This window comes from Cupressus sempervirens, chromosome 5 (assembly GCF_028749045.1).
Source record: "Cupressus sempervirens isolate cs-2001-9-10 chromosome 5, ASM2874904v1, whole genome shotgun sequence".
Lineage (NCBI taxonomy): Eukaryota > Viridiplantae > Streptophyta > Pinopsida > Cupressales > Cupressaceae > Cupressus > Cupressus sempervirens.
In genome coordinates this window covers 1,001,168,111-1,001,193,386 of record NC_143122.1, presented here as the reverse complement: position 1 = coordinate 1,001,193,386, position 25,276 = coordinate 1,001,168,111, and the positions used below count along the sequence as shown (strand labels likewise).

Below are 25,276 nucleotides of genomic sequence, written 5' to 3'. Positions count from 1 at the left end.
TTTCATTCTATAAGAAACTCACAATTTGTGCATTAGACTCAAATACTTGCCATTTGACATTGCTATTAGGGATAGGAAGCCTAACCACCATTCTAATTTGTTGCTTCTTCTCATCTTCAAGGCTCCTTGGCACATCACAAGATGCACCTACCATTGCAAGTCTACCAACATGTCTATTATCTTTCCTAGGGATGCTTTCAATATTGAATGCATTGAAACCTTCAAGAAAATCCCATACCCTATGTTTATAAGACTTGAGCAGATCATTCTTGGTGACATTCTGATTTCTCACTTGATGGATAATCAACTCACTATATCCATATACACTTAAGGTTTGGGTTCCTCTTTTTTGAGCAAGTAGAAGACCTTGAATCAATGCCTCATACTCCGCCATGTTATTAGTACAATTGAATTGAAGCCTAAATGAGAAGTAGTACCTTTCTAGTGCAAGAGAAACCAACATCACACTAGCCCTTGTTCCATTTTTATTCCTTGATCCATCAAAGTACATACTCCATATCCCACTTGTATTCTCCTTGTTCTTTATAAGGTCAGGGACAAGAGCATCCTTTTCAAGTATGCAATAAGTACCAAGGCTTGTTTCTATGGTTTCTGATATAGGATCAAACTGATATGCATTAGCCTATTCATCTAAGAGAAAATTAGGTTTCCATGTCAAAGAAGTAGCAGGCTCTTGCACTATATCATTTTCATCCATTTCTAGGATAGTGCAATTCATATTGATGAGGTTAGGAGTGTAGGGCTCAATATGATTGAGGGCTAAGCGCTCTGCTCTAATTGAAGCTTTAGTTCCATATCTCATTCTAAAAGACATGTATGACCAATCAAAAGATATGTAGCCACCTATTTGAGTAGTGAAATCTCCTGAGAGATAGATGACAAAGTGTGGCTTAACTTCAACAACTGGTATATCTTGAACTATAGTACAACTAGGGCATGCATGTAGAGCCATTTCGACATTCTCAAGGATTCCTATAGTCTTGATAGTACTACCATCCAACTGCAATACATCCCTAATATTGGGCTCATATTTCATCCCTAGGACATCAGCAACACACTTAGGCATAATTGAACTACTAGCCCTTGAATTAATAATGCAATTTTGGACTAGCTTATCCCTTATAATTAGAGAAACATAAAATGGAGGGGGGCTCAATCTTTTTCTTGTTTCTACCTCCTTTGATGGTTATATAAGACTTGTGGCACTCTCCATGCTAGGTGGCAGATCCTTTGGTTCAATGCTCTCCAATTCCTACTGTAGCAACCTCTTTTGCATAGGTATGGTAGCAATAACATCCCACATTTCCACCACATTGAATGATGCATTAGGTGCTTTGGTAGAAACCTTGGGATTTGCATGTGTAGGAGGTTGAGATGGAACAACCTAAGGACCATTCACTTTTTTTTTTCTATTATTTTGCCTTTGCTACTGAGGAGCATTTGATTGATCATTTACTGCTTGTACATGAGATATTGCATTTTATGTTGAGGCTTGGTTGGGAGGAGGAGGGATAACATCTTCAATGACTCTTCTCTTTCTCCTAGTGTTGTGAGCAATGGGATCCTGGTTCACATGACAATGCTCTTCTACTTGATGATTCATGAAGGAACAATCACCTTATTGTTGCAAAGGTGAGGCATCATTGGGTTAGCTTACCTTGTATGATTGCCCTGTCACGGGTTCTTGGGTGGTCAAAGCTAAATAGGATTCAACCTTTTGACACATACAATAGGCATAGGAATAATCGTAGGAGGGACAAAAATCTTGATCTTTGGCCATATTGTATTAAGGCTCTATTTTGATTTGTATTTGAAGTAGAAGCATGACCATTCTACCTATTTTGATCAAAAGAAGTATTCCCTTGATTTTGATTTGGAGGCCTACCACTCAAAGGAGTCTGATAGTGCAATTGAGGAGCCTTATTACCTTGATCTTGATGTTAGGATAAAACCACAGAAATAAATAACAATTACACGCAAATATAAACAATATTAGAAAATAATAGATCACAAAGAAGAGAACTTAAGACACCAAGATTTAACATGGTTCACCCAATCCCTAAGATATGTCCACCAAACAACGAGTCCAATATTATTACGATCTAGTGATTACAATCTAATTACAATTTGTAATCCCTTATAGCTCAATACCACTGTGAGAAGCAATTTTCGCATCACATCTTATGAAAATCCCTAACCCTAAGCCCTTTTATAGAAGTATTTTTGCCGCTTTAGGTTTAAAATTAGTTACAACATGTTAGCCATAAACTAGCAAATAATTGGCCATAAATTGGTGAATAATAGTCAATTGGAAAATAATAGCCAATTAGCAAATTTTTCGAGGCGATGCCCCAAACCCCAAAGAATTTATGAAGTATGTATAGTACTTTCCTGATCAGTCACCACAAACTAACAAGCTCCCACTTGGGGACTGATCAGATTCCACACTAGACAACATTTGATGTCTCTCCAAAGTCACCACTTTGTTGCTCACCTTCTCACCACTTTGTTGCTCACCTTTTGGATCACAGAGAAGCTATCTTCCAACTTCTTATCCTGAATTTGCAACCTTTTTTTCAATATCTTATGGTAAAGCCTTTAACTCTCCTAGCTCACTAGATGATGTGGAAGCCTAAGGGGCTAGACTAAGGGATTGTGATGTGGAAGATGTGGGAATAGGGGCTACTATTGGTTGGTGATTTGGCATATCAAGGAAGAAGGGCATATGAGGCCTTGGAGCTAACTTACCTCCTTGTATTAGACTATTCTCTGTCCTTATTGATATCTCATAAGCATCAGTTAATGTATCCCCTCCCATGGTTTGGATTGTAGTGGAAATATCACTATTTAGGGCTCTTAGATAATGCAAGAAGGCATTACCAATGATAGGCTTCACTAGAGTTGGTATTCTATCCTTTTTCTTTTGAAATCTATAATTGAAATCAATAATACATTCATGGGGTGCTCTCTTTATAGTAGTCAACTCCTCTAGGAGTGAAAGATAGTCACTTTTATCCTCAAAATGTTTGCATAGGGCTGCTCCTAACCCATCCCAATCTATTATAGAGTTATGAGGCAACCCTCTATACCATTGGAGTGCTTTTCCTTTCAAGGATGAGGCTAGAAGCCTAACTACTACATCATCTTCGGTTATTCCATGGATATTACAGACATTAGATATTTCTTGGATATGCTCTATAGGGGAAATAGAGGCTTCACTAATAAAATTAGATATACTCTTAAGGGTTGATATTGGTATGTCATGTCTTTGAGCCAAAAGGAGAGGACTTCCACCATTGAAACTGGCAAAAGCATGTGCTCTAGGTTGTGCCATATGAAATAATGACCTATTCAATTGGAAGGACAACACCCTAGGCTATGATCTATCAACAGGAGGAGTGGAAAGAGATCTTATAGGTGTATGAGTAAAGCAACACTCTTAACTGGTGATAAGGAGAAATGTTTTCTCTTCATGCTAGGGTTTGAAAATGAAAGATCAATGAAATTACTTCTAAAAGATGCCCTTGTGTGAGATTTGGGCATGAATCACAACAACTTTGGTCTAGAAAGCAAAATGTAGAGATGGAGTCACCAGATGGAGTCACCAAGTACTTGAAAACAAGCCTCTTGAAGGCCTAAAACACTAAGAGGAGAACTATCTTCTCAACATCAACTTGAAATTCTTCTTTGACACCAGTGAACTTGAGATCTTCTGATATGAATGTCCCACCGGGCGTGCCAGAAACTTTTGTCATAAAAGTTTGCACTCTTGCCTAAAGTTTTTACCTAAAGGCAATCTTGTGAAACATGGAAACAACCTCCAAGTTGTGGGACTTGAACAATAAGGTTGAGTCTCTAGAGAAGGTCGACTTCCTTTGCTATTAGAGTGCACCTTAATTACACTTGGAGAGGAAAAGGGAAGAAAGCATGCATGAAACACTTACCTAATCTATTCTAAGGATGTGATGCACAAAAATAAAGTGTTCAACCCTGTCTCTACCCATACATGCACAGTTAACCATCATGACATCAAAATATACAGATTTAGACTAGTTTAATATAACAATCACATGTAGATCAGATAACTAGATGAATGACACAAGGAAGAAGAGTTTCACTATATATTGTTCATAGGCCAAAAAGAGATAGTCATGAAAATAACAAACAACCACAATACATTGATGATAGGCAAATGAATCTCACACAGTACATCAATCACTAAAGGAGATAAGGCAAAATGTTATGAAGTTTAGAGGCAAAGGGAATTTATAATGTGCATGCAAAGCAATGCCAAGGAAAATAGAGAAGAGTCGACCCTAACCAAGGTTTTGAAATGTGCTTTTATAGCTCAAGCATAACCTTTGGATTGCTTCACAACTTCATTGATGCATTTAAGTCTATCAAAGGGCAATTGGATGCAATCTAGACGATAGATTTGATCTAGTACACCTTCAAAGGTAAGAAAATCATCAAATCCTAACTAGAAGAAACCTTGAAGGTGACATGAAACAATGCCAGTAATGCTAAAGCTCTCTAGGTGGATAACCAATCGGCAAGCAACATGTCTTTCACATCTTTTTGGCACGACATTTATTCAAGAGTGGTTGAGATTGATCATGGAGATCATATCGTGTAGGGAAAACTACTTATTTTATCCTTGTCTTGACAAATCATCAAGAATTAGTAGTCAACTAGGTCAAGCAACCGGAATGAGCCATGTAGACCAATGATAATATTTCCTTTCGCCAGCTCACAAATTCTTTGTGAGTTGACCGCCCTATCCCTTTTGACCACGCCACCTTTTAAACTTAACTATTGTTTGTCCTATGAAACCGTGAAATTAACTGTGATTGTTTACTTTAACCAGGCTCGTTGAGACATGTGTCCACCCATCATTATGTTGCCATGGATAATGAACTCACATCTTTGGCTAACGACATAACAACGATGCTCGATCTTCATTCCATTTGATGGTCTGAAGATGATTAAACATTGTCAGTACCTCATCCAATGGGAACATTGCCTTATGCCAACTCATCTGACACCTTTTCCACCTTGTATGTGGTCCACAAAGGAAATATAACTCTCATGTCCTTGCATCACACTTTTGTCATCTTGCTAAGGAAAATGAATGTACATTTTCTCATAGCGAGATAGCGACAACCGTCGATCACCCTAGATCTGAAGGTGGACAAACATACATTGAGAAATTGGCCTACTTTCGTGAGGCGTGAATAAAACCTTGCCAACTATACTCCATTTGACAAATCCACCAGCCGCGAAAAAAGAAAGGCCCACCCTAGATATATGGCACACTATCACTTTGTTGTCAAGACTTTGGGCCGTGCAGTTTCTAAAAACAACTGATAATGACAAAGTGAATGTCGTAGATCTTTGGAGGATCAGACAAATGCCGAGGTTAAAAAGCATGTGGCCACTTAAAGGACTTAGGTAATAAATATAACCTAAGGTCTAAAACGTATTCTTTTGATTATTCAAATGTTTGAATTTATGAATATCATGACCGTTGGGTATGCTTGGCCTTTGAAATCAATTTTTTGGCATGAGAGCAAATTTAGCCAACAAATCCTATTACAGTTGACAAGGATGGTAAGAAGTTTGTTTTGATTCCTTTAAAGGATGAAGAAGTTATTAAAGCAAAGAACCTAAGTGCTTTAAGACTTTCAGTTTGAAGATAGAAGAACATGTAATTTAATTACTACTGTTGAAAGATGGACAGTCGTCTAATCTTGTGATTCAAAGCAAAGGCAAAAGAAATGAAATTTCTAATCAGGTGAATGCATGCAACATGTATGATTCATTTGCTCCTGGTAGTTGCAATTGTAGTAGCAAATATGAAATTCCTGATAATATATAGTTGGTTGTAGTAGTAAGTTTGGACAGGCTTCTTTGTTGATTGATGAAGAGGATTTGTGGATTAAGAATGAGCACAAGATTTATGTTATGAATTCTTTCAGATGTTCATAAGTCCTTATGGAACATATTTTTGTCACCATGGGTGTCTGACGCAAGAGCATCCTTGGGCTATTGGCAATCTTGAATCACCCAAAAAAAAAAAAATTGGTGTTTTCTATCTTACAGTTATCTATCAGATAGTTTGTATTGGCAAACACTTATTTATTATTTCTAGATTTTGTGGGCTTCACTTCATATTATGGACTTATTATGGATGATTACCCTAAATGAACATAATCCTACATGACATCTGGCGAAAGTTCTGCTTTGTCTTCTTAGGTGTTGTTTTCCTATGCTGCTCTTCATGCAATCCATGGTGTTTAATTCAACGTGGTTCTATATTTAAGAGTTAGCTTATGCACTCTTGGATCAAAGTAGTTGGTTACTGTATGGGCCTATCCCTGAGGTCGCATAATGTCATATCATGTATTATGTATTTGGTCATTATTTATTTGACGGAAAAGTCTATAATGTAATGTATGTTTCCTATTATTGAGGATTGTGAACTCGAGCCGACCTGTGTGTCATGATAGCTATATATGTAATGTTCTTGTGTCTTAGGAGATATTATTAATGAGTAGTATCAATCAAGGTGTACTTAGAGGAAGTTTGGATAGAGAAATTTGGTTTGTAATCTAGAATGTACATTGGTTGTAACCAGGGAGGCCTTGTAGACTGACATATAGTATATTTTATCATGCAAGTTGTCTTACAAATCAGTGAAATGCATATGGTGAACATTTGATGTAACTAAAGATATGATCATAACAAAGTGTTTCTTGCAATTATATCTTGTGTACTTATATTGTGTTGTATTTTTGGGGGGCTTGGTTAGTTGTTTTAGGAATTCAACTACCTTGTACTACATCACATGGTCATACACCAAGCGGGAAAAAGCATACTAGTAGTATGTCACATGGTAATGCACTCCACAGAGAAAGCACATGTATCTCACACTCTGCATAGCAATACCTCTCAAACATGTGATCATCGTAGCTAGAGGTATACATGGCCAAGGTACTCACATATACCTACCCATGCTCAACAACTGAGCAACTGTTGGACCCCCTCTAGAAGTATGCAAGCACCTAACTATTGCTCTGCATCAAGTAGGAATACTATACATATAGATAATGTGTGCCTTCGTGTACCTAGGTACACGACATCAAGTCCTTGAGCTTATCTTGCTACCATCAACAACATGGCGTCATCACTAACACTGTTAGAATACCAATAAGTGTGATATCATATCTAATGTATCATATTGGAACATGTGCAATATAAAATACATCACACCATGGAAAAAGACCCCTCCTCAAGTTAGACCACAAGAGTATATACAAATGCATGAAGAACAATGATAATAAATCTATCCATAGAATCTCACATCAAATACTGGTACCATTCTCAAGAACTATGGGGATTAAAGATATACACACATATGAACCACATATTCGGGTCCATCACAAGGGAAAGCATCTATAACCTTTTCCTCAAGAAGTGGAAGCTAAAGTCACTTCACATTACCATTACACACCACTCAAGAAAAAGGTGATGCTACTTACTCCCCCACATATTGGCTTACCAACAACATATGGGTTGGCTCTCAATAGGGTCAACATATGCAACATAATAACAATATGGTTCTCCCATAACCAAATGCAACATAATCTCAATGGATGGTACATATACTCACCACCTCATGGGCACATAATGCAAATACTGGCTATACACAACATATAATAATGTACTATTATTGTATGTTCACATGCACAAGGAGTATATTTGCAACAAGAATATATTACTAAAATATAAATTCCATTTCTTCTCCAACAAGCAACATAAGCATCATATAACAAAACAAAGTACTCCCTATACCGAGCAACATTACCCAAAATTCATATTTTCTCATTTCATTTCTAATAAAGGAAAACATAGTAACTTTAGCAATTTAAGGGTATTCCAACTTTCCACTTACAAGAGCATGAAGTATTTATCTCAAATTCATATAAACTAATCCTACAATTCATCATATTTTACCATACTTATGACATTCTCGTCACTAAGAACCATCCTTATTAACCACATATCAATCAATAGGAAAGAGGAGAAGAGATAATTTTATTGTCTACCCATTTATAAACATGGCCCATTCATAACAGTAGACATGCAAAGACCACACTTACACAATTATCATGAACAAGATATATTTAATGTCTATCTCTTGTGTTGATTAAGCAATGAATTATAACTAGACCCCACCAAGATAGGGACATTACACTATGGAGGAGCAAGGAGAGTAGAAAGGCCATCACCGGGTGAAATGACACTACCCCAACAACACAGACAACATGAACCTTTATCACAAAAGTCTCATGTGAAACATTGTACACATTAGCTTTAACAAGGGCATCAATCACAAGCCCAAACGAAGAAACATTAGAATTCAAATCAACTTGGCCAGGGACAACCTTCCCATCTACAACACTTGTAATAGCGGGAACGACATCCTCCAGGGCCCGTTTGGCGATGGGCATAGGAATGGAGAATAGGCATGTAATATTGGGAATAGGAATGACAATTCCAATAACGGCAATTTTTTGGAATGGTATAAGCTCATTTTAGAGGCAAAATGGGAATACGTATTTCTATTCTCTATTCCAAGTGACGAACCAAACATAAAATAGAAAACATATTCCAACTTTTCTATTCCTATTCCAGCAACCAAACGGGCCCTCAAAGAAGAGGAACCCAAAGTAGGAATAGGGGGAGATACATCATCTCGAGCTTGCTCCAAACTATCGGATAAATCTTGTCTATTCAAGAGAGAACCCTTATAAACTGTATAATGGTGAGTAGAGACGACCTTCCACTACAAGGAAAGACTTTTTTGTTTGACTTTTTCAACCCCACATTTTATAGTAATATGCATTGTCATGAAACATTTTCTACGTTAGTCCAAAAGCATAATCTAAGAACCTTTTAGAAGACTTGGTTGGATTTCATCCACCAGTCCCTTAGAAGCATGAATACCAACTAAAATGTGAGCAAAGGTAGAATGGAGGATATTAGAAGACTCCTCATCTACCATAAGAAAATCTCAAAGAGCATAGCCTACTTCTTTAAGGAGAGAATCAACTCACAGATGAAGGGGAAGCTAAGGAAGACTAGTCCAAATAGCCATCTTGTAGAAGGACTCAGAAGCAGGGTTGAAATGCTCATGCCAGGGCCGAGGGAAATGATTTTCCCAGATGAAAAAGTGCCTCAAACAATAGTCTATCTATCTAACCCATCTTGAAATTTGGCAACAAAAAAAACCCTAGCTAAAGAAAAAATGTCAACCATGTCTGTTATCAATGGTTCTCCGTGTTTGGTAATCCACTAAGGAAGACGAGAGAGGGCCAAAAACCTCTAAATCTGCATACAATCGCTTGAAAGGACAAATCAGAGACCACCTAATAAATCTCTGCCACAATGTCCTCTTCAATGTAATAAAAAATGCAACCTTTGCCCTTCCACTTCCAGACACAACCTTTTCTGCATAGCTTCCTTTGGGACGAGGACATTCCCCACCCACTTTGGTAGACCTAGAAGCAGTAACCGTCGGAGCCCTAACAACCTCTCTAGAGTCCCCAGCCCATCCGAGGAAAGACTCCCGTAGATATTAGTAGATAAGGGTGCCACACGCAGCAGGCGCAGAAGATCCCCGCACTGCAGACACAGTCCGAGTAATAGCTCCCTTCCAACGTTAATGGCATCAATCACATGTTATTGTTTGCACACTTCACATTATTATTGATGTATACGATAAGCTTTTTCACTTTTCATACATGTTCATTTGTGAAATTGTTTAATTTTTTATAGGTTTTGGGTGCTCCAATATAGAATCCGAACCAACTTGCAAATCCCATCTGAAATTCGTTTGAACTTGTGAGTGTCGCAAGCATTAGCTCTCAAACGGTCCATCTCAAAGTTAAAAAAACAAGGGTATGAAACTATACTCAAAGCATAATGGATCTCAAAATTAGTGTTTCAGTATACCTATATGCTACTTTGGACATGTAAATGTAAATATCTTATTAAAACATTATGCATATTTAAACTTAACAACAAAACACACAACTGATGAAACTGAAAAGATATTTTACTTATTATTTTTTGAGAGCGTTAAGGACAGTCAGAGACAGGGAAAACAAGTGATTGATCACTGATTACATCTAATTAGGCAATGAAGTCTCTAGAATCACACAAAATATGTAACAAATAAATCCAATGTGACAACTTAATCAAAACATTTCACAAGATTAATTTATTCTGAAGATGCAACAAACTGGACTCTACATATATTTTAAGAAAACGAATAGAAAATTGCAGAATATTAAGTGAATCTACTTAATAATCCTTGAACGATCAAATGGACTTACTTATGTTGAGAAGATACCATATAATATTATTGCATAGATTTTACATGTATCTGATCGAGGAACTAATCGATATACATTAGAAATATAGCTGCACATTCAAAATGACATTCAACTAACACTAATTCTGTCATTGACCAATTAGACTACAATGAATACATTGGTCTTTTACACGTTTGGAACAAACCCAGATCGTTACCATATCAAATACCACTATCTAGCTCTGTGGATTGAAACCTAAAGGCTTCTATAAGTTATTATGTTATCTTCCAGTTTTGGAAGATTGATTGCATAGTTATGTACTTATCTTCATAGTTATTTTGAAGATTTGAGTCTATAGTTATTTGAGGAATGTTTTTGCGAATATTAAAACCAGTATGTATTTTCATCCCATCTACAATAGTTGAGGAATTGATACAGGAGCATCCTGGCTGTAAGGGCAATCTCGCATCACCCAAAAATATTTATATTTCCAGTTTTTTGCGTTCTTAATAAGGGCTATTCCTGTACAGAGTTTCTATGTGAGGGAGCTCGCTAATTTTAGTAAGTTGGTATTATGTGCTCATATTGTTCTAATCTCATTTATGGAGGTTTATCTTTGACATATCAGTCTATTGGATGAGTTTTATTGTCATATGGTGCAGTCATTGCAAATTTTTGGTATGAATTTTGGCTATCCAAACTTCAGTCCAGCAATGAAAGCCTAAATGGCTCCGAAATGAGACAACACCTCGACCAATAGATGCTTGCATAATCAATAATTGTAGATTGATAGTCGAGGATTCCAAAATGGGGTTATAATAGTCCATCAAGTCGATCTTATGTAATAAAGTGTAATGTAATGATATAATATGAGGTTGGTCGGCCTCAAGGGTAAGGGCTTAATGTCTGTAACCTTCTCAGACAGTTAAAAGTCCCTAAATAAGGAAGGCTCAAAGGTTATCTAGGACAATTCTGGGTAATAGTAGCAGCTCTATCTTGCAGATTGTTGTAAAGAAAGCCCCCATGTGGGTTTGCATATTGTAATTCTATAATTTTGTTTTTGTGGCAATAATAAGAAGCCCATATTGTGTTCTCTCAATTTGTGTTATTTTTTGTTTCTGTTGTTTGCTGTGGTATTAGAGGGAACATCCTTCATCAGGAATAGATCGAGTGGTTGAAAGAATAGATGGGTGTTAATGGCGACTTCACACTCTAAAAATGTGAATAGAGAGATCCAAATTAGACAAAGAGAGGTAGTGTGATGCAATAGGAAATTAGCACATAGGATCTAACTAGAAATTTAGCAAGGTAATAGAAAATCTCTTTGATCAATTATCACTGATGGACCATAAGCATGCTATAAAAGCAAAGAGCTTCATGGAACATGAAATAAAAAGGGCCAAGACAAAAAAAAATTGAGTTGCCAAAAGGAATGAACAAAGATTGAAATAAAATAAGTTTTAGAACTAATGCATCAACTTAGAAAATCAAAAAAAAATTTAGTCACTGGGTACAAGTAGATTTTAGTAAATAAAAATAGAATAATTATTTAACACTTTTTGGTGTGGATAAGTTGTAAAATTGCTCCTAACTATTTGATTATTAAATTGGTTGATGTTTAAATAGAGTTGTCAAGGATTGCACCCTTCTTATGTCATAAAATGAAATAGTAATTGATAAATATCGACCTTACTCCAAAATGGTGAGTGTAATTATAGGTCATATTATGTGTCATTGAAAATTTCATTTCATCGAAATAAAAGCTTGGTTGATAGACACCAAGTAAGAAAAACATGCATCTAACCAAAATCCAAATTTAATTAAGTGACCATGGGCATTGTTACCTTGTGGAATGTGGCTTCCATATTGGAAGCATGGCTTCAAAGAGAAGCAAAGGAATTGTTGTTTTGCTATGCAAAATCTATTTTCAAAATGAATAATGTGGTATTGGTATCAACGTTGAAATTTTGTAGCAAAGTAGGCAAACCTTCGAATGTATTTGGTTTGCATTAAAACAAAGTGTAACCAAACCGAAATAATAATTATAGAACTTCTACCAACAAGCCATTTTACAAATACTTCCACTTCAAAAAAAGTCCATCTCCTCCAAATAGCCTATGATTTGAGCTTGATGTGGGGTATGTGAAACTCTTCTTTAGAATGTAAAGAGTACTCTTGAAGAGTGGTATGGCACTACCTAGTTGTCGGTTTCATACCAGCCAGGCCAGATTCGGATTTGGACCCAGATTTGTGCTTGGATCTGTGAGGATTCAGACAGTATTTTAAATGATTCTTTTTTTTAAAAATTTTAAATGATCTATATTTTGAAATTTTATAATTTCACTTTGTAATTCAGTAATTGAATGTGAATGTGTTGATTTTCTTCATAATTGTGAAAATAGGTCAATGATCAAGTATACTAGATTCATAGATTCATAGTAGAGTCATAGATTGATACTATGAAATGATTTAGTTTTAAAATTATGTATATTTCTCTTACATTGTTTTTGTATGTATACACACACACAAATCCTTACAAATCATAATGGGAAAAAAAATATCATGAATCCAAGGATCTGATTCACATGTACACACACGAATCTTCACAAATCATGGGGAAAAAAAATCATGAATCCATGGATCCGATTCACGTGGTTGAATCGGCAACTATGGGAGCAATCAGCATGCACCGACTGAACCTTGAGTTCTTCAATTCATGTCAAAGTTCCCATAGGAAATATGCTCACATGATGGCTAACATGCACTGGTTCACTTATTTGAGGAGATATGTTCTCTCCTTCACTGGTAGATATGCATCATGATTCATACATAACAAGGAAGTTCAATTTTACAGCGGATTGAGATAAGCTCTCTTATTCAGCTTCAGATATATATGATACCGATATTATATTAAGATATTGGTTGGGATGGTCAATAGATTGCTTCCCCTTGCTCTTTTTGCAACTTCAATCTAGATGCAAACTTTCTAGAATAAGATTATTTATGGTTACATGGAGAGTAATCCCTCGCAATCAAGTGCATTCCTTTTTATGGGACAAAAGTCAGGAACAAGAGCTTGATGCCATTTTGCACTCTACTGTTTCTTATGCCATTTCCCAAGTGTTTTAAAATATATTTTACAGGTAATTCTTCAATTATTGCACTTTTTAGTTTCAGGCTTGTAGTTTTAATTGCATATTTTGGATACCATTCAACTATGCATAGATCTTTCCCATTCTGTTTTCGAGACACTTTTGTTAAATGAATTTCTCGCTAGTGTCTTGAAATTTAATTCCAAATCAATTGAAGAGTTCAACATTCTAAAAATCAAAGTGCATTTAAAATTTGATGTCCTCAGAAATTCATGGCATGCAAGTTCATGGTGTGTCAGCATCGATGCATAACAGTCCAATTCATGGCTACTATTTTAATTTCAGACTACAGATGTGTCACCTGTTGTCTGGGGCACTTTTCTTTAGGAGTATATGATTGCTCCTACTAGAGATGTGTAAAAGATTGTCAGAGGAACATATAATTACCCGGTTTCCTCTTTATGGTGGGTAATTTTTATTTTTTCTAATGAGGCTCTGAGGATGATTGGGAAGGGGATTTATTTGCCGAGCTTTCTGTATTTTCTTAGATAAGGATCGTTCAAGAAAAAACATGTAAGTTGGCTCAACATAAATGACATTTTGTTTCGGCAATGTGGTTATTCTTTTCAATTTCTATTATGGATTTCCCTACCTGCTCTTTCTTGGTTCTGTTATTTACTGCCTTCAGTTTATGTCACTTAAAGAAAAAAACTGCGTTGGGTTTGGTATTAAAGCATGTTAAGGTGTCGGGAATAGAGAATTCAGAGGATAATTATGTTTATGTTTGTGGATGTTAGAGATGGAGTTGTTATGTGATGTAAAAATGAGGTTACCAAAATGGAAGGAGAAATTAAATGAAGGTAGACAAGCAAATGAAGTTATGAAAATTGGAGTTTGAGTTGGAAGAGTTATTTTGGACATTGGAGCAACATTAAGCAAGTACCAATGGAAAAGGAAAAAACCTGAACCAAATACATTTAATAGTTGTGATAATGTGATTGAAAATATTGACTAGTGAAAATAAATACTTACCTTGTGACCAAGACCTATTTTCAAAGAAACAAGCCATATATACTCTATGTTTGGCCAAGGAATGCAACTACTACAACAGGAAGACTGATTCTTTTGAAATTAGTAATTACCCATTAAATGTGCTTTGTACTGAGTTTGAGAAGGAGGAAATCCATAAATGAGATGAAAATGAAGAGAATAAATGAGATGAAGAGGAAGAATGAGATGAAGATGTTGTCTTATGTAATCCTAAAGGAGGAGGAAAATTGATGTTTACAATAGGAAAGGCAAAGAGCTAGAAGGTTGAAATAAAAAAGGATACACCTTATTATTGCCGGTGGCCCAGATTTTTGTATTTGTGAAAGCAATTCAGAATAGAGATGAAACAACGCTAGAGACAGACATCTTTAGAGGCCTCACATAAGGCGGAGAAAAAGATCTCATAAAAAGGGATAACATGGCCAAGAATGAAGGTAAGAATGATTTTGTAATCATGCCACAAGCTACTGTGGCAGTAAAAATAGATGAAGAGGGAATGAACTCTTGGTAGTTTGTGAGAGGGCAACAAGCCGTAGAAAAGATAAATGCTGCAAAGAAAAATTGAGAAGCGTTTCTAAATGGCATATTGCAGAGGAGGAAGTCTCTAAGGAAACTCATTATTCCCTTTACTTCTATTTATAGTTGTTTACGTGCAAGAGCGGCAGAATGTTGGACAAGCCATGACAAAAGCCAAAATTAATTTTGGTGGAGGAGGAAAAGTAGAGGTAGATCTATAGCCACAAAAAACCAGGACAATAGAAAGAAGAACAATTGGCATAGAAACACAATTTATAACCGAAAGGTTGAAGCAGAGGAGAGGAATTCAGGTTTGCAAACATATGTAACACAGTAGAATAATGTCTATGGAATTCAGGTTCATAAGTAGTTTAAATTTTTAAACTAGGATATTCAAAAAAATTAAAACACGGGAAGGAGAGGATGCGTAGCAATTCAGTTTCTATCTGCCGTTTCCGTTTGAGTACGTAACTGCCCTACTGTACAAGTGTAAGCTATTGTCGGGAGAATATGTAGCTGCCTGGCTATTTTCCTTTTGGTTTATGTAACCACCCTTGCTGCAAATGTGTTAGTGGTTGCCAGGGTCTATGCACCTGCCTGGGTTCCTAGTTTTAGTGGGTTGTTTTCGTTTTGCACGGAGTTCTCGAGATGCACGGATAGAGTGGTTGTAGTTTTCTGTTTTTATTTTAAGAGAGGATTGTCCAAGAGTTTGAGAAAGAGCATATGATTCAGTACTAGAATAAAGAAGGCATTTTTGTTGTTGGAAATTTGGTCCCTTTTTATTTTCTACTAGAATTTTCCTGCTGTTTCTTCTTCTATGGTTCTTTCCTTTGCTGCCTTCAATTGCAGCCACTGGTAACCACTGCGTATCAGAAGAAACATTTGATCAAGCATGCTTTGTCAACGTTTTAGCCCAGACATCTAGAGATAAGCAACAATAAAAGAGCATAAACAAAACACACAACACTTGAAGAATTAATCCTGGGAAAACCCTTCTAGATTGAAGGGGAAAACCCAGCCACACCAGCAAAATATCTTTTATTGATCATAAAGTAATCAAGTACAAGGCTTTCCACTTCAATGATTTACAATATATCAAGCGATTGCATAAGACTCTTCACCTATCACACGAAGGTCTCTCTGAGTCCCAAAAATAAGACCCGTCATATTTCCACATATTCAACACTTCATATTTCTATACACATGCCTCTTCGCATGATGTATGACACGTGTCCTTTTACATAAAATAATAACTTAAATATGATCGCAAATATCTCTTTCAGCTAAAGATGACTATAACCATCATATTAAACAGATTTCTCTCTCATAAAATCAGAGATATAGATCTCTGTTGCAGCTACAATCTTCAACATGCTTGACATTCATAGTGTATGGATTTTCATTTAACCCTTAAATAGGAAACCTTCTTTCAAATCATTTGAACTTACCACTTTCCTTTTTGTTTTCAAACTTCATGCGGTCACAAGAAGACTAGAAAGGCTTGCCTGTGGTTTCATGGAATGTATCTTTCACACCATCAACCAAATAGATTGTCAACCATCATTGCTGTTACAGACATTAGAAATACATTGCTCAAGTCCAGTATCTTGAGATCAGGATTTTGTTCAGTGGAGGGAACTCTAGAATTTTAGCAATTTGATATGCTATATGATATATTTTCCTATTCTGCTTTCGAGTCACTGTGTTAAATAAATTTCTTTCTAATATCTCAAAATTTGATCCCAAATCAATTAAAGAGTTCACTGTTCAACATTCCAGAAATCAAATTTTATTTATAATGTCATATTCTCAGAATGCATGGCATGCAAGCGTACGGTGTATCATCATTGATGCATAACAGTCCAATTCATGGCTACTATTTGTCTTTCAGGCTACAGATGTGTCAGCTGTTGTCGGGGCTCTATGTAAGCAACTGGCCATTTTCCTTTTGGTGCATATGATTGCTCTTACTGCATATTCGTTAAAAGATTGTCAGAGAAATATATTGTGTCTGGTTTTCCCTTTCTAATGGGTTTTTTTTTAAGGTTCCGAAAATCCTTGGGAAGAGAATTATCTAGAGCTAGTTTTCTGCGTTTTTGTTTTAGATGAGGATTGTCAAAGAAGAAGTTCAAAGAAAACATGCAATTTCAAAGTGACACTTTTGTTGTTTGGGGAAGTCGGTTCCCTTTTCATTTTCTATTATGAATTTTCCTAGTTGCTCTTTCTTGGCTCTGTTATCTGCTGTCTTCAGTTGCAGTCAAAGCATCTTAAGATGTTAGGGGTAAAGGTTTCATAAATTGAAATGATTTGTTAAGAGGATAATTATGGTTATGGTTGTGGATGTAGAGATGGAGTTGTTTTATGAAGCAAACATGAGGTTAACAAAAGTAGAAAGAGAAATTAGATGAAGGTAGAGGAAGATACAAATAGAGACAAGCATATCAAGCAGCAAAAATTGAAGTTTGATTTGGAGTTATTAAAGACATTGGCGCAACATAAGCAAGTAATACTGTGAAAGCCAAAAAAACTGAAGTTCAGAAGGTGCGAGAATGTGATTGAAAAGATTGATTGATGGAAATAAATACTCACCTTGTGACCGGGACCTGTTTTGAAATAGGAGAGCCATATAGTCTATCATTGTCCAAGGGATGTAACTCCTAGTACAATTAAAGATTAAATTCTCTGAGATTTTTTTTGGGTGGAAGGCCCTTTAAATGGTCTTTAAAAAGAGTCTGAGAGTGTCGTGATACATAAATGGGATGAAAATGAAGAGAATGAATGAGATGAAGGGGATGAATGGGATGATGTTGATTTGTGGTACCTTAAATAAGGGGAAAATATATGTTTATGATAGAAAAGGGGCAAAGAGCAAAAAGGTTATAATTTCACAATTGTGAAAGCAATTCATATTAGAAGAAGAGATCTTTGGAAGTCCCAATAAAAAGGGATAGCATTCTGAAGAATGAAGGTGGAGTGATATTTATATTTAAGCATGCCAGAAGCTAGTGTGGCAGTGCAAATAGATGAAGAGGAATTGAACTCTTGGTAGTTTCTGATAGGAGAACGAGCTATATCGAAGAGATAGAAGCGGCAAAGAAAATTTGAAAAATGTTAATAAATGGCGTAAGGCAGAGAAGGCTCTATAGGGGATTTTTATTCCGTGTACTTCTATTTGTGTGTGTGCAAGTGCAACAGAATGTTGGACGAGCGATGAGAAATGCCATAACGAATTTTTGATGTACAAGTAGAGAGTGGATCTAAGGCCGTAAGAAGCCACAACAATAGAAAGAAGAAAAATTTGGCATAGAAAAAAAAATTATAGCCCAACAAGAGGCTGGAAGAAGAGGAATAAATAAGTGAAAAATTTCAAACGCATTTAATTTAAAGTTCATGATTTGTTTATAGTAGGCCATGGCATTTTGGTTCATGACTTGTTAGAAGTTAGTTTTAAACTAGAAGGTTCAGACTTTTGTAAACATGGAGTGAATGCATAGCAGTTCAGTTTCTGTCTGAAGTTTTCCTTTTTAGAATAGTTAACTTCCCTACTATAGAATTGTAAGCTTCTGCCAGGGGAATATGCAACTGCCTGGTGATTTTCCATTTGGATTGTGTAACTGCCCCTGCTGCAAATGTGTTGGTGCTTATCAAGGTCTATGCACCTAGCTGGTTTCCTATTTTTAGTGCGTGGATTTCCTTTTACACAAGGTTCTGGGGATGCTTGGAGAGAGTTTTATTGTAGTAGTTTCTGTTTTTGTTTTAGGGGGGAAGATTGTCCAAGAGTTTGAGAACAACATGTGATTCAGCCAAGAACAAAGTACACAGTTCTGTTGTGCAGGGAATTTGGCCCTTTTTTGTTTTCTCCTATTAATTTTCCAGCTGTTTGTCCTTTTATGGTTCTGTCCTTTGCTACCTTTAGTTGCAGCTGCTGGTTATCATTTTATATCAGAGAAGCAATCTTTATCAAGCATGCTTAAGATTGTATGGGTTTTTCTTTAACCCTTAAATAGAAAACCTCATTTTCAGATATTTGAACTTTATTGTTCCCCTTTTGTTTTCGAACTCCGTGTGGCCATAAGCAGACTAAAAAGGCTTGCCTGTGGTTTCACGGAATGTATCTTTCACGCCATTAAACAAACATATTGTTAACCATCTTTTCTTTTACAGACACTTGAAATCCATTGCTTAAGTCCAGTATTTAGAGACCAGGTTTTTTGTTCAGTGGAGGATACTCTAGGATTCAAAGGAATTTGATATGCTATATAATAAAATTTCCATTGTGGGGATGCAACACCATTAGGGAAGAAGCTTTCTGAATGCAAAATATTCAGTTCTGAAAATATAACTCCTTACAGAAATCAGCATTTTAAAATACAAGCACATTAAGGAATAAAGTTAAATTCTGATTTGATAGTCCACATAAGAATTTGAATTCTCTCTCTCTCTCTACAATTTTGAGAAGCGAAGTTATAAACTGGGTGAAAATAAAATACAAAATGAAAGTAAACAGCCTTCTTTAGGCTCAGTAAAAAGCGGGGCATATTCTATGAATATAACAGAGTATTAAGTAGTGGCTTGGTGCTGACCAAAGAAATTTGGACACAACTCTCTCTCTCTCTACAATTTTGAGAAGCAAAATTATGAACTGGATGAAAATAAAAAACGAAATGAAAGTAGACAGCCTTATTTTGGCTCAGTCAAAAGTGGGGCATCTTCTGTGAAAATAAACGGAGTATTAAGTCGTGGCTCAGCGCTCACCAAAGAAATTCCAGCAACCGTTTCCCTGCTCTAATCTTATACAGACACGATTTGATGTTTTTCATCTTCCCATCAATCTTCTTCAAAGAATATTGCAGTTATTAATCATCTGTACTATCAAATTTCAAATCATTGTACATTTGCGGATGAGTGCCTTAAAGGTGTACAATTGCCTGGGCTTAAGAATCTTAAGTTTAAAAATAGTAAACAGGCCATGTTGGTTAACAGCTGAACAAAATCTGCATTTCTCCATTTCCTCGGGTAGGATCTTAATCGTGTTCATAGATTATCCAGGAAAGCTCTAAACCCATCAAGCTCATGATATCAAGAATTTCTGAGCTTGCAGTGCCTTTTCAAAATATTCCATCTTATCAAAAGACTGGATGTGTATAATTTTACAAATGAAGCTGTCAGACAACCAGCCTTTGCATTCCAAAGAAGTACAGGTAAATTTTATTGTAATCCTGCTTGTCTTTGAAACACGATCGCATTTTACATGTGGCACAGCTTTTCTCTGTCAACAGTCTTACAGATGCACTCCAGAGCAGTGTGTTACCACATAAATGATGATCTTTTAGAACATATAGATAGCTGTTCATGGGACTACCTTCTTGCTATTATGACAGAGCAGGTTGGACTTCTAGTCTTCCACGTTGTACAATACTAAATTTGTATTGGGAAAATACCCAACAGACTTCATTTTCGCAACCAACCATTCCAACATTGCATGGATCTCCACTTTCTGTGGGTGTGAAATTTCACCCACGAAAAATACATGTGTCTTATGTCTTACTTCAATCCAGCTGCACCCAGGCTGTTTTTTCAGCTCTCTATCTATCATTAATTTTCTTACCTTTGCAACATCTTCCCACTTACCAGCAGCAGCGTAGGTGTTTGACAGTAAAACATAAGTTGGAGAATCCTCCACTTTCAGCTCAAGAAGTCTTTCGGCTGTGCGTTGGGCTATAACTGTATTGCCGTGAACTCTGCATGCTCCCAGCAAAGCCCTCCATATTGTTGCATCGGGTTTGATGGGCATGTTACTCGCAAACTCCTCTGCCTCATCCAGAAACCCGGCACGGCCAAGAAGATCAAGCAGGCAGGTATAGTGCTCCACAGTTGGACTAACGTCATAATCTTGGGTCATTGAATTGAAGTAACGGAAACCTTCTTCCACTAGGCCTGCATGGCTACATGCATAAAGTAAACCCACAAATGTGATATTGTTTGGTTTCAAACCTACTGTCAACATTTGTTTGAAGAGTTGAAGTGCCTCTTTACCCTGGCCATGCTGAGCACAGCCTATAATCATGGTAGTCCATGAGACTATATCCCGGATATCCATTCTATTGAACACATGAAATGCATCCTCCATGGCACCGCATTTTGAATACATGTCGACAAGAGCGTTTCCAACAAAAACACTCGACTCAAATCCAGTTCCAGTGGCATGGGCATGAAATTGTCTACCTTGTTCTAAGATTGCTAAACCTGCACATGCCCCTAGAACACTAGATAAGGCGAAGTGATCTGATTTTACACCTTCATTCAGCATTTGGTGGAAGAGTACCACAGCTCGAGCACCATCACCAATCTGCGCATATCCCACTATAATAACAGTCCACGTTAGTGTATCAGGTTTAGGCATTTGGCAAAAGAGTTTCCATGCGTCATCCAAGCGTACATTCTGCGCATAACCTAAAATCATCCCAGTCCATGAAACAGAATTTCTTTCAGTAATGCTGTCAAACATTCGACGTGCGTCCTCTAAACATCCACATTTAGCATACATATCCATAAGGGCACTCTTAGCAACATCATCCAACTCAAATCCGCCAGCGATAAAATGACCATGTACCTGTTTTCCGCATTCTAGAGCTGCAAGACTCGAGCACGCATTTACAGCAGTAGCCAAAGTGTAATTGTCTGGCTTTAAGCCATCAACTTGCATCTGCATAAAAATCTCCAGAGCCTCGCATCCATGGCCAATTTGAGCGTACGCTGTCATTAGAGCAGTCCACGAGATGACTCCTCGTTCAGACATTTTGTCAAACACTTTGCGTGCATCCTTCAACATATCACATTTTGCATACAGATTGATGAGGTTATTACCCACGAAAACCTCTTGCTGAAATCCAGTTTTAATGATGTACGTATGAGCAACCTTGCCCTGTGCAATGGCTTTCGTCTTGGTGCATTGTTTTAAGAGAGAAGCAAAGGAAGTGAAGTCTACCTCCATGCAGTGTTTAGCTTTGGACCGTAGATTGGAGTGACCATTGTCGTCGTGTGTATGTTGATTATACTGCAGAAATTGTTGTAAAAGGGAGGCAGTGTTGATGGTTCTGATCGGATATCGTGTGACAAGCATTTGTAAATGTTTCTAGTCCAAAAGTGCGCATGTTTTGGTTTGGGTGATAAGATCGTTCACCTGGGTTTTCTTGGAAGAAAAATCTACTCTTCAAGAATAATTCCGTAGATAAAGCTTCATTGTTCTGTAAATTCTGTCATTTATTGTGTGGAAGGTTTTATTCTTTGGCTGAATTCCGCAGACAAAATTGAGAGTAGTGCCTTATGAGTGATATAGCGTGAGCATTGAACTACCGTCTGAAGACACTTGGCGGTGCTGAGTTTAAATCTTCTGTGCTAGAGAGAACACTTCAATGAAATTAGGCGAAGAGCATCCTTAGTAAATCACTTTCAATAATCTTCACTTGTTATCTTGGTTCTTAAAAGATACTGTGTTTTAACTAATAAATAATTTCTTCTAATGCATGTTTATAAGTCAATATATAATTTTGTAAAAGAAAATGAATTCTTGATTTATATCTAATTTTTATAAAAGGTAAGGTGTATAAAGTAAGTCAATTTATAAAAAAATTGACTGCAATTATTATTTTATGGTAAATTCTATATAGTACTTCAAATGTCAAAATGTTCTCAAATTATATTTATATGTGCATGGTATTTTATTAAGGAATATGCAGGTTTTGAAGGGACCTCAAACCCTTTTTCATAGAATTTCGCTTGACAAATAATGCATGATAAAACCAACAACATTAAGTCAGTGAAAAACTATTAAAAAAAAAAAGATAGTGGACCAAACTTAGATAAGATTCTTAAGTGTCTTTGTTGTCTCTACCTCCAATTGAGTCATATTGAGGGTTGGATGTAGTAGACGAAGAAGAAGATCTTTACGTGCAAGATAATATTTTTGAACCTATCTTAGAAGATGCAGAAGAAGTTCTTGAAGAAGATGAAGAACCTCTAGAAGATCTTGCCAACACTTTGCAAGCCATAGAACAATAGCTTGAAGTAGAAGAACATGAGGATTTACCTGGTGTATACATGAACCATTCCAGATGAGGACAAGGTTGATTCAATAACTGGCGCAATAGCAACAATAGAGGAAGAAGAAGTTATAAATGGCAGTACAATGACTATGAAGATGATGAAGATAAACCTGTCTATTCTTCTCATTACTACCAGCAGCAGCAACCACCAAAAATGTCATATTAGCCACCTTTCCAGAAGAAGCCTCAATTTGACAACCTTATAGAAGAATTTCAGAACTTAAACATGTATCAAAATATGGAGCATTCTGAACAGGTATGTCAACAAGCCCCTGTATTTAATCTTGTCACAATAGAACAAAAGCAGAGAAAATTCTACAAGTTTGAACCTCAACCATACCCATTGTGCAAGCTCTGAATACATACCAAAATATCTCCACTCCTAGGACAGTAATTCCCAATAAACATTATAATGTTATTATCAGGGATATAGATGAAGGACCCTCCTACTCTGGTTTAAGTGTTGATGAATTCTCCTCTAAGATTTAGGAAGAATATGAAGATGAAGAAATTATCAATCTTAATATTCCTGATCCAAGTATAGCAAGAATGGTGATGACCATCTTACCTAAACCTACTCCAAGATTAAAACCACAATACTTAGTACATCTCCTTATAGGGAAATTTTCCCAGTATATTAGTGTTCTAATAAATGGCAAACAATATGATGCCCAAATGACACTAGAGCCTCTCTCTCTTTCTGTAAAAGGCAAATCCTTAATAATTGGGAATAGCTAACAGAAAAAACTGTGTATATTAACTGTGATGTCTAAGGCAACCAATTTAGTTGTGATAAATATTGCCACCAACAAGCCTTGTAGATAGAAGGGAAAACCTTTAAATGTGATTTCTTTGCCATGCAACAAATGCATGTAGATGTACTGCTTGGAGGAAACTTTATAGATAGGTGTACCCCTTATGGCTGTACAATGAAAAGTATTATGTTTACCCTACAAGGAGACAAGATAAGCACTCCCAAATTGGTATATGCAACAGAAAAACATCCCTCTGTTAATGTGATCCAGACTACAGAACCTCTTGAAGAGTTAAAAGCCTTGATCATAAAGAATGTTTGTTCTAATGATCTATAGAAATTATGGGAAAAAGAAATGCCAAAAATGGAAATAAAAATCAAGCCTCAAGCAAAGATGAAGAGCAAGAAAAAGATTCCTATTCCAGCACATGACTATGATGATATGTAGCAAGCAATCAAAGAGCTCAAAAAAGGGAAGTATATTGTTCATTCTTAGTTTGATTTCAATTGTTATGCATTCATGGTTAATAAGGAATCAAAGAAGAAGAGAGGAAAGAAAAGAATGGTTATTAATTATAAACCATTAAATGATATAACTATTCCATTCCCTTATCCAATACCAGATAAGTCTTATTTGTTGCAAAAGGTTGCTAACTCTAAGATCTTCTCACAGTTTGATTGTAAAATAGGTTTTTACCAGATTCGTGTAAAGAAGGAAGATCAACATAAGACTTAGACACTTTGAATGGACTGTCATGCCATTCAGCTTGATGAATGCACCATCATACTTCTAGGAGAGAATGGATAAAATTTTCAATGGCTATAATGATTTTCTTTATGTCTATATAGATGACATTTTAATCTTTAGCAAAGACATTGATGAGCATAAGTCTCATCTAAATATTTTTTATAAATTATATCTAGATTCTGGGATTGTTCTGTCCCTATCAAAAATCTAGTGGTGTCAAGACTCTTGTAAGTTTTTAGGTATGGTAGTTAAAGCAGGATGACTTGAGGTTCAACCTCATATTAAGAATAAAATCCTTGAATTTCAGCCTCCATTAAATACTAAGGAGCTGCAAGGATTCTTAGGTATATTAAATTATGTAAATAATTTCTATCCAAATGCAGGTTTTGATAGAGAACCCTTACAATAGCTTCTCACCAAGAGAAAACCACAATGGTCAGCAATCCACACTGAAGCAGTCCAGAAGATCCAACACAAGATTCAAAATCTCCCTACATTGATATTGCCAACTACCCAGGACTTCATCTTATATACAAATGCTTCTGATGTAGCATGGGGAGGATATCTATGTTTTGTCAAGGATGATAAAGGATACATCACTAAATACACCA

The 25,276-nt window shown here is 36.3% G+C and overlaps 1 long non-coding RNA gene and 2 pseudogenes across 2 annotated transcripts; 1 reads left to right on the top strand and 2 right to left on the bottom strand.

The window, feature by feature from the left end:
• LOC149559298 (replication protein A 70 kDa DNA-binding subunit A pseudogene) overlaps positions 1 to 8,534 on the bottom strand; it is a 29,596-nt pseudogene extending 21,062 nt beyond the window's left edge.
• A 329-nt stretch (positions 8,535 to 8,863) lies between these two features.
• LOC149559297 (uncharacterized) lies at positions 8,864 to 10,316 on the top strand. The gene is made up of 2 exons (XR_016364336.1): positions 8,864 to 9,725; positions 9,862 to 10,316. It is a non-coding gene; the product is annotated as an uncharacterized LOC149559297 (long non-coding RNA).
• Positions 10,317 to 19,419: 9,103 nt separating this feature from the next.
• On the bottom strand, positions 19,420 to 22,549 carry LOC149559296 (pentatricopeptide repeat-containing protein At2g13600 pseudogene; annotated as a pseudogene). The gene has a single exon (XR_016365133.1). The product of XR_016365133.1 is annotated as a pentatricopeptide repeat-containing protein At2g13600 pseudogene (transcript).
• Between the last annotated feature and the right edge of the window lie 2,727 nt (positions 22,550 to 25,276).